This window comes from Carya illinoinensis, chromosome 1 (assembly GCF_018687715.1).
Source record: "Carya illinoinensis cultivar Pawnee chromosome 1, C.illinoinensisPawnee_v1, whole genome shotgun sequence".
NCBI classification, from domain to species: Eukaryota; Viridiplantae; Streptophyta; class Magnoliopsida; order Fagales; family Juglandaceae; genus Carya; species Carya illinoinensis.
In genome coordinates, this window is record NC_056752.1 from 2,946,170 (window position 1) to 2,955,503 (window position 9,334).

Consider the following 9,334-nt stretch of genomic DNA (forward strand, 5'->3'; position numbering starts at 1 on the left):
TCTTTTTGAAATTCATTTGCCAGCGTTTCAGAAATCGCTGCTATTTTATTTGGAAGCAGTTCAGGAATCACTGGCACACAAAATGACAGCGATTTCTAAAACGCTGGCATTTGATTTTCGATTATTAAATTCCTTTGCCAGCATTTTGTAAATCACTGCCAGTTTGTGTGCCAGCGATTCCTTAATCGCTATCAATGGAATTTAATAACCGAAAATTGTTTGCCAGCGATTCAAAAATCGCTGGTATAGAAAATGGAAGCGATTTCTAAAACGTTGGCATTTGATTTTTGGTTATTAAATTCTTTTGCCAGCGATTTCTAAAACGTTGGCAAATGGTGTTATGTTTTTGAATTCCTATGCCAGCGATTCCAAAATTGCTGGCAAATACACAATTTTTGGCAGCGATTTATATTTTACACCACAGTATATTGGAAATGCCTAAATAGTACTGGCAATTGGCTAGCGAGTCTATAATCGCTGGCATATATAGTTGGCGGGGATTTTTCTAGTTTTGCCGAGGATTAAAAATCGCCAGGAAAAGTCCAATTTGTTGTAGTATATGGACACTTGTCCAAAGTTACAAAATAATTAAATAGAGCGGAAACTATAAAAATACAGGTTTTTGTTTTTTAGACAAGAAATAGGAAGAAAATTCAACCCTAGCTAGCTACAATCTTAAATCCTTTAATGTCAAATTGAAGCATAATACCATTATTAATGATACATATAAACACAGATAATGAAGTCATTTCCTCCACATGCAATGATCAATGAGAACATATATATATATATATGCATGCAACATATATACATACAAGAAGACTTAGAAATTGGCCTAGTGATGAATGGAATGCAGGCACTAGGGCTGTGACCTGGAGCTGTTGGCCTGAAGTCATTGGTCATGGCATGAGCTGAAGGCAGCGGGGTAGGCGCCACACCTTCGCCAGTTGGTGCTGTAGGTAGAGATAGTACTACGGCTTCCTGAGCAATTGCATCGCTCGTGGTCATGTCATGATTATCACGGAACTTACCTTCGTGCTTATTAGTTTCCTTTTCATGGATTTTATTATGAGTTTGGAGCGTTTGAAACTCGTTATTCTTCCCTACAAGCAAACGCCTTCCGTCAATGAACTGATTTTCTTGGGAGAAAATCAAAACAAAGAAATGACAGGCGGAGATTAATAAAATTTTGTTCTGGGCCATGGATAGGGCTGAGAGATTGAAAGACAACTGATTATATGAGGAGAGAGTGAGAGAGACCGGGATCAACCATATCAGTTAATTAAGCAAGCAAGTAGTTGCTTATAGACTAGAGTTATATTTGCTAAGCAAGTAAGTTTCCAAGAAACTTAAATGAATCACCTCAGAATATGAATTGCCTGAAGCCTTAGCTCTGGCAATATTTATAATGTTCACGGGAGAGATCTAGAGATAATGGAGCAAGTGGAACCATGTGCAAACACAACAAAAGTATTTTAGCTATTAAAATCATTTCATAAATATAAATTTATAAATTGAAGTCACTTAATGTATTAATTTTCATGCTTTCATCCAATTGTACCTGATTGACATGATCAATTAATGTTTCCATACATCAACAAATATAGCTGAGACCATTCTATCAAATTCAATAATTTCACACAAGTGTCAATTCAAGTAAACTCATATATAAACTATCATTGGGTGGAAATTCTTACTGATCATATCTCAAATACAAGCTAAGCTATGAATTACATAATACACTATCATCAATATTATATAATTGATTTGAAGACTGTAGTATCACTAAAATAATCTATACCAAGTTACACATTGAAACTTTGAAGTGAGACTTATCATCGACATTTCTACCCACAGACATTTCCACCCATAGTTTTGCACTTCGGGCATTTGATTAACAAAGGTGGCGAGCACGAATATAGAAAACTGACGCCTATTTCCATGATTGCCCAAGCTTGAATGGCCATATCACCTCGCTAATCAATTACTCTTCTGATCTATTGCATGGAAGTCAGTACATCCGTATTGTCCGCTGATCATGAAAATAGTGAAACCCAATCATAATGTAATGAGTGCTTGGAAGATGAACCCGCAAAACTAAAATTTAAAAGAGGAAAATATGATGAACTGATTATAAAATCAATTTTTAGGCAGTTACCTTAGTCTTTGTATTAAGTGCATCCCGAGCCCATCATTGCTCCATGGTCAAATTTAGTACAATTGCTCAATTGCTATGCATTAGGAAGATCCACCCCATATGTTGCATGTATATGCTTTAAACCCCTTTAAAGCACTCATCAAAGCAATCAGATCCAACACAGATGCAACGTACGTCTTGGAAACACAAAATGAGACAACAGGCAGTGCACCCCCACCTGTACTCCAAGAGTGAAGTGCAACCTGAACAAGGAGGAAAGGACAAATAAATTTTTCTAATTTGTAGTCAGTTAAATGACCAGGCAATTATTTAGCAATGACTCCATCAAATTTATATCGATGGATCTGCCAAAGCATTCTAAAAACAGTTGCCATATATGACAAAAATCTATTACACCCAACCTATGTATGATGATATAAACATATCTGCCTTTTCATAAACATACATTGTGCTGAATGTATAGATCATTAATTCAAGTTTATTCTTCTTTTTTGGAATCTTTCATTTTTTTAATTGGATAAGTAAGAAGTAATTTATGAAATGCAATGCTTGTGCAAATCAATGCTTGTCCTCTTGTGCTTACAAAAGAAAACCCCTCAATACATTCAAGGAAAGAGAATGCAACAATATAAAAAGCTATATATGCAGAAGTTCGTACAATAATTACACATTCAGGCTAAATAATCTGGGAAGTTCTTATGGACATCACATCAATATATAATGGATGACCTGGTTTTTAAGAGCTCTGTCAATAATTACATGGTATTATGAATAATGGGTGAGCTGGCATTTAAAAAGGGTAGTGTATATGGGTATAAATGTGCAGAACTCTATTGTTTCTCTGATTCTATATAGATTCAAAGGGGAAGATTGGGGGGGGGGGGGGGGGGGGGGGGGGAAGCAACAGACAACTGGGTTATTAAAAGTGCAAATGTTAATAATGCAGTTCCAGTCCACTTAGATTTTACTTCACAAACTTGAGCACATATCTCATTAAGCCAAGTCTAAGTGAGCAAGAAAACCGCAGTGACTGATGATACCCTGATTTTTAGTGAGCCTGATTATGATAATTTACGTGCTTTAAGAGATCTGTTGCTGTGTATTCAAGCGGCATCAGGGATAAAAGTACATTTTTTTTAAATCTGAAATTGTTGCTGTGGGTGTTAGTTCAGAACTTATCAGATTTGGCATCTTTATTGGGGTGTAGGATCTCTTCACGCCTCTGAGGTATCTTGGGCTTCCTTTGGGGGTTCCTTTTAAAGCAGTGGACAAATGGGATCTCGCCTCTTGAAAAAATTGAAAGGAGGTTAGCAGGTTGGAAGAGGATCTATTTGTCTAAGGGGGGAATAAAGAATTTTCAGTTAAAAGTTCTTTGTCTAACAAGCTTTTATAACATTTTTCCTTTCTCTTTTTCCTCTTCCTGCAAGTCTTGAAAAGAGAATTGGGCAAATATTTTAGAATTTCTTATGGGGCGGTGTAGGTGATGAAAAAAAGTTTCACTTGGTCAGTTGGAAGAAAGTTTGTCAACCATTGGTTGGTGCTGGTTTGGGCTTTAAAGATTTGAAGGTCTTTAATAAAGCTTTACTTGGGAAATGGCTTTGGAGATATCATTTGGAGAGTCTGCCAAAAAATGTGATAGAGGTGTAGTATGGAAGTTTGTGGGGAGGTTGGTGTTCTAATGCTTCTAGTGGAGCATATGGGGTGAGTTTGTGGAAATTTATTACAAAAGGATGGCATTTTCTCTCATTTGTATTTAGATTGAAGGTGGGAGATGGAAAGAGAAGAAACTTTTGGCATGATTTGTGGTGTGGGGATGCTACTTGCAAGTTGGAATTTATGAATACTATAATTTCATATGTAATTGGGCAAAAGCTGATGTAAATATGTATACTATAATTTCTGAACCTGTTGTAGTTTTTTGGGTTGCTATCTATAATTGTTTCTTGTGAAAATATAGGTTAATAATTGTATACTCCTGTGTACTTGGGCTGATGCCTATTTCTTTGATAAAATTTTCTAAAAAAAACTTATAGCCAGTAAATGTAATGAACAGTTTACATTTTCAAGTACTCAGAAAGTGCACATGGAAAACACATAGCATCTACCCACTCTTTATTCTAAAATGTGCAGTTATCCTTTTCAAATGGTAAATGATTACATTATCATATTTTCTAGGTATAAGTGCATACTTCTCTATGCGTTGGGTTGCTCACATATGCTATCAAGTTTTTTTCTTAGGTGGTTTCGTTGTTCTACAGTCAGCTGCCTTCTCATATTGATTAAGGAGGTACATAAAGGTATGTGTGCAGTCCAAAGTAGATTTTTTGGATTCAATATATTTATCTGCACAGATAAATTCTTTACAATAGTTGTATGTTGAAATATGATGCATACACATTCTAGTTTGGGGTCCTCTACCAAGCATTAGACCCTTTGCCATTTAACGTTCCTACTTCAACTTGCTGTTTTTAGGATAATGCTTGCTAGACATGATTATATCTTGTGCCAACCCAATACTTTGAACAAGGTCCAGGAATTGAACCCATCTTTTCTAAGTGATTTGGTTTTTTGCTTTAGTGATTAACGGAACATGGGTAGCTAAATGAGTTTCTGTTGTTTCACCCAAACATAAGGAATGTAAAGAGGGGTTTTCTTTTGTATACTTCCAATCAATCCATGTGGCTTCAACTAAACATTTGCTTATGCTAAATTACTTCTTGCTTATCCAAAAAAAAAAAAAAAAAAGATTCAACTTTATTTAATGATCTACAACAGGCAAAATGTGGGATTATCTTTTTTCCCATCTGTTTTGCAGCAAATATATAAGTTGTCTAAGCAAGTTTTGTGTCATATGAATTGGAAACTGTGTTGGTCATGTTTTGGGTTTTGCATCATGTTGTTACATAAAAAAAATCAGATGTTGATTGGAAATTTTAGGGGGTATTTGTGAACCTCTATAATTACTTTCCAAAGAATCTGACAAAGGCAATGCAAGCATCCTTACATTGCTCAATGTTTTAGAACAAATAGAATGTTGGCCTAAAAGACTAAATCCAATGACAGAGATGAAGATCATAAAAAAGTGGACGAATGAACAATGATCAAGTCAACTGTGATGACTGAAACTAATATGGTTAAATCAACAAATTTACTTTTACCTATACCACCCAGTATAAGAAGAAGCATTGGCATTTACAATGCCTTAAAGAGCTAGAAAATTCACAATACACAAAAACACATTTTAATAAACTACCCATGGTATTGCCATTCACATTAAATGAATAAAAGACTTTTAGACGTGTGTGTGCCAGCATGGAGTACAAATTCTCCATAGAAAAAAGATACAACAATTTACATTACAATATTCAAAGTGTATACTTTCTAATAGTTATTGAGCTACCCTTAGCAAATCCCACCAACATCAAGCCTTATTTAGAAATTGCTCTATTGGGGACATATATATATTTCAACAAATAGTACTAATTCTGGATAAATCTATAGATTTCAATTTGATATGTAAATCTGGATCATGCAGTACATACAACACTGAATCACATGAGTAGGATTTTACATTATGAGGAGATCCAGATTTATCCATCTTGCAATTAAAGACAAAACACATTGCGAGGATCATCAACTTCATCATTAAATAAAATTAAGAATGTCGATGAACTATTTCTATATATACTCTTGTGTGCATGCATGCATGTCACAGATGATATATAACTCTATATAAATCTGATCATACCAAGAAAACCGCACATCAAGATTTAATCTAAACAACATACAAAAAGAATTAGGAGCACATATTAAGTGATCCATATGGGTGTTCTATACATATCCTACTTTATCAAGTAGACATAATTATAGGATTTTTTTTATCCTTAAAAATCCTTAGTTCTTATATATATACAAAAAAGGAAATATATATTATGGTCGGTCCTCCTCATGTTAAGCCAATCTAGCTATGTGAAATTTCGCACTGCTATACATATTATATATATATATATAATATGTGATCAGCAAAACCTCATGAAGACGATGTTTAAATGATGTAATGCACAAAGGTAACAACATACCAAAAGAATTAGGATTCAATAAAATATATTATTCCATGTAATTTGGTTCATAATTACATATATACTGCCAACAACAACATTTACAGGTGTTTCCAATGTTTAATTAAACATCTCGTTAAACATGAAAACACAAACTTTGATCATGACAACCTGAGGATATACCATGGAACCTGATCATTTAAGCAACTATATGTGTGTGTGTGTGTGTGAGATACTTGCTAAAAAAGGTGCACAAACATGCATGTAGGCCAGATTATAGCCTCAAAACTAGATCAGAATAAGGAGGGAAACAAAGAAAATGAGGATATAAGGTGATGCAAACCCATTGACAAAAACTCCTAAAAAAGGTGATGGTAGATTACCAACTGAATCAACAAAGAGTTGTGTTGCTAATTAAGAGAAGCAATAGAAAGGTTACTTTAACGTACGCTTAGTTATTGTTTGCTTGCTAACAGGTGGTCAAATATAACATTAGAGAAAGAAATTAATATAACCATTAAAACAAGCAAATTAGTTTCTGCATATATTGATATTTGAGTTTAGAATGCTGAGAAAACAAAAACCAGAATATATCGATGGCAATAGAGATATTATTCTCAATGATTGTAGGCAACATTGAGCTAGAAAGAATTGCAACAGCAAGCTAGCTAACATTACAATGACCAACTGATCATTTCAAAAAGTTATTTAGCAAGAACATGCAAGCACCTGGCCTGGAAATGAATTGATCCACTGTCTATCGTTTCAAAATCGGGAAAAAGATGGACCCATGGTACATGCCATCAAAATCAAGAATGCTTGTGTGGGAAGTATTCAAGTAGTTTCATGTTTCTGTAGAGGTGTACTATCATTATAAGAACACAGAAGAAATTAATTACCAGCAAAATGACAGCTAGTAATACTCAGTTTACAGGATGATGATCAATAATCCTAGCTACATCTTCAGATTTTACCATTTGGAATTAATAAAAGAGTACTCAAATCTTTTCCTTTGTTGTAATGAATGAACTCATGAATTCATGAGACTCCAGGATGATAAGCATCAACAGATAAATAAGTGCACAAAAGAAGATTAAATCTGACAATAGTTCAGGATTTATGGATCAAATAGTACTTCAGGAATTCAATCTATTGCTGCAGATATCATTAAGATCACTATTTATGGTTTAGTAAAGATTAATGCTTAGATACAGACTCAATGGCATATATACCAACGCTGCTCTCTAAAACACTAGTAGAATAAATCACATTAGAAAAACAAAAGATACTACATATATGGCATGAGTTCTACTAATTATCATAAGCTCCCATATTATGTCCTTGTTCAAATATTGATTTGGAAATCAAATTCTTCATAAACATAGTCAAATCAAAGGCATTAAATAAAGATTGTGCTGATCTTCTGTAAACACACTGCTATAAATGCATATATCATGATTAACCATGCATGCATGCATGTCTTTTTTCTTCCTTCCTTTAAGAATGTTGACATCTTATCTATAAGGTCATGCCTCAAAGGTACCTGCATGGTACTAAAACCTTATAATCTTCAAAGTTAGCTGTCAACTCAGAAGTTTCGCGCAAAGTACATGCATTTCTTCTAAGTATATTCTCATGCCAATTAATATTATATATAAATATATAGAATTTTTCACTAGATCCAATTCCACACAAATGATTGTTGTAGTTATTATACTACAACAGATTGGTATCCAAGGAATTTGGAAAAGCCAATCACCAGCAACTACAATGAAATTTCTGTTTTAGAACAAATAGAATTTCACAAGTTATTCGTATTCACATTATATGGTTCAAACAAAAGTACTGGCCATAGATTGTGCAAGCTTCAATCTATTAATTCTCCATTAATAGAAAAGGATCCATCCAGACAACCCTTTAACAACCAGATTATATCTTGATAAGAAAACAAATTCAATCAAATAAAAGAAAAATACAAACATTTCCATTTAGACAACATCGAATGGGCAGTCATAGACATACAAAGCTAATTTGTAGAAATCACATCAAAGACCCCAATCAAAACATGCAATTTCCAACAGTTCAAAGTAATAGAGTAAAAACCAAAGGAATTAGCCAAAGATGCAAGTAAAACTAAGAGTAAAGCAGAATTCATGAAAGTGGGTTTTACAGGGCATCCAATGGGAGGTGTATTCAGACTAATTTATACTTCACCTAAACAGTTTCATACAATAAGAAACAAAAAATAGAGCAACAGGCAGTGCTAATCGTTGAATGCAATAAGGAGGAGAGGACGGAGGAGGGGAGTTGGAATAACCCTTAAGAGTGCTAGGACAGTGCTAGGAATTTAAAGTCGCAAGTCACCTTCCGTTCGGCAAAATTGGTGGATGCTTCGCTATTAATGGTGGTTTCTTGTGGAGGAGGATAGCTGTGTAGGTTGGTTTTTGAGTGGGTTTTGGTGAAGCCGTGCACGCTACGCTAGGATTCAAACGCTGAATCGCTGGCTTTCGGTGAAGCCGTCGCAATTAGGGGGAAAATGTCTTTGGTGGGGGAAGGGGGGAAGGGGCGGGGAAAAATAAAATTTGCCAAAGAAGTGAGTTTTCGCGCCCCACAAAATGGCGACGCAGAGAATAAAAAGTATCGATTTATCCAGCAGTTAACTCTCATTGCCAATAGTTCGATTAATGTAATGATCACAGATTCATTTTTAAACGCACAGCGATTAAAAATGCAACCAAACTCTACCTTTGCCAACGAAATTATTTGCAGCGATTATGAAATCGCCAGCAAATCCCAGATTTCTTGTAGTGTGTGTGGTTATACCCATATGGTTTTGCATGCTCAACCACAAACGGTTTGCCTGAAATTTTTTTTGAAAAAAAGGTTTACAACGTAAATTTAGTTACTTTTGCAGGCTTCAATGACTCATCTCTCTCTCTCTCTCTCTCTCTCTCTCTCTCTCTCTTTGTGTGCATTGTTCCTAAATGACATAACTATTTAGAAACCAACCATCTATTCAAGAAGCCAATTACAAAACGAAGAAATTTGGAGGTACTGCAATAATATATTAAAATATGAGTTTTGAGCATATATGTTTTTTGAAGCAAAACATACACAT

General features: G+C 34.6%; 1 long non-coding RNA gene across 1 annotated transcript; it reads right to left on the reverse strand.

The window, feature by feature from the left end:
• Nucleotides 1-1,651: 1,651 nt before the first annotated feature.
• On the reverse strand, nucleotides 1,652-9,063 carry LOC122301488. Its single transcript, XR_006240195.1, has 3 exons — nucleotides 8,581-9,063; nucleotides 2,159-2,400; nucleotides 1,652-2,032 (listed from the first exon to the last, which is right to left on the reverse strand). It is a non-coding gene; the product is annotated as an uncharacterized LOC122301488 (long non-coding RNA).
• Nucleotides 9,064-9,334: the final 271 nt, after the last annotated feature.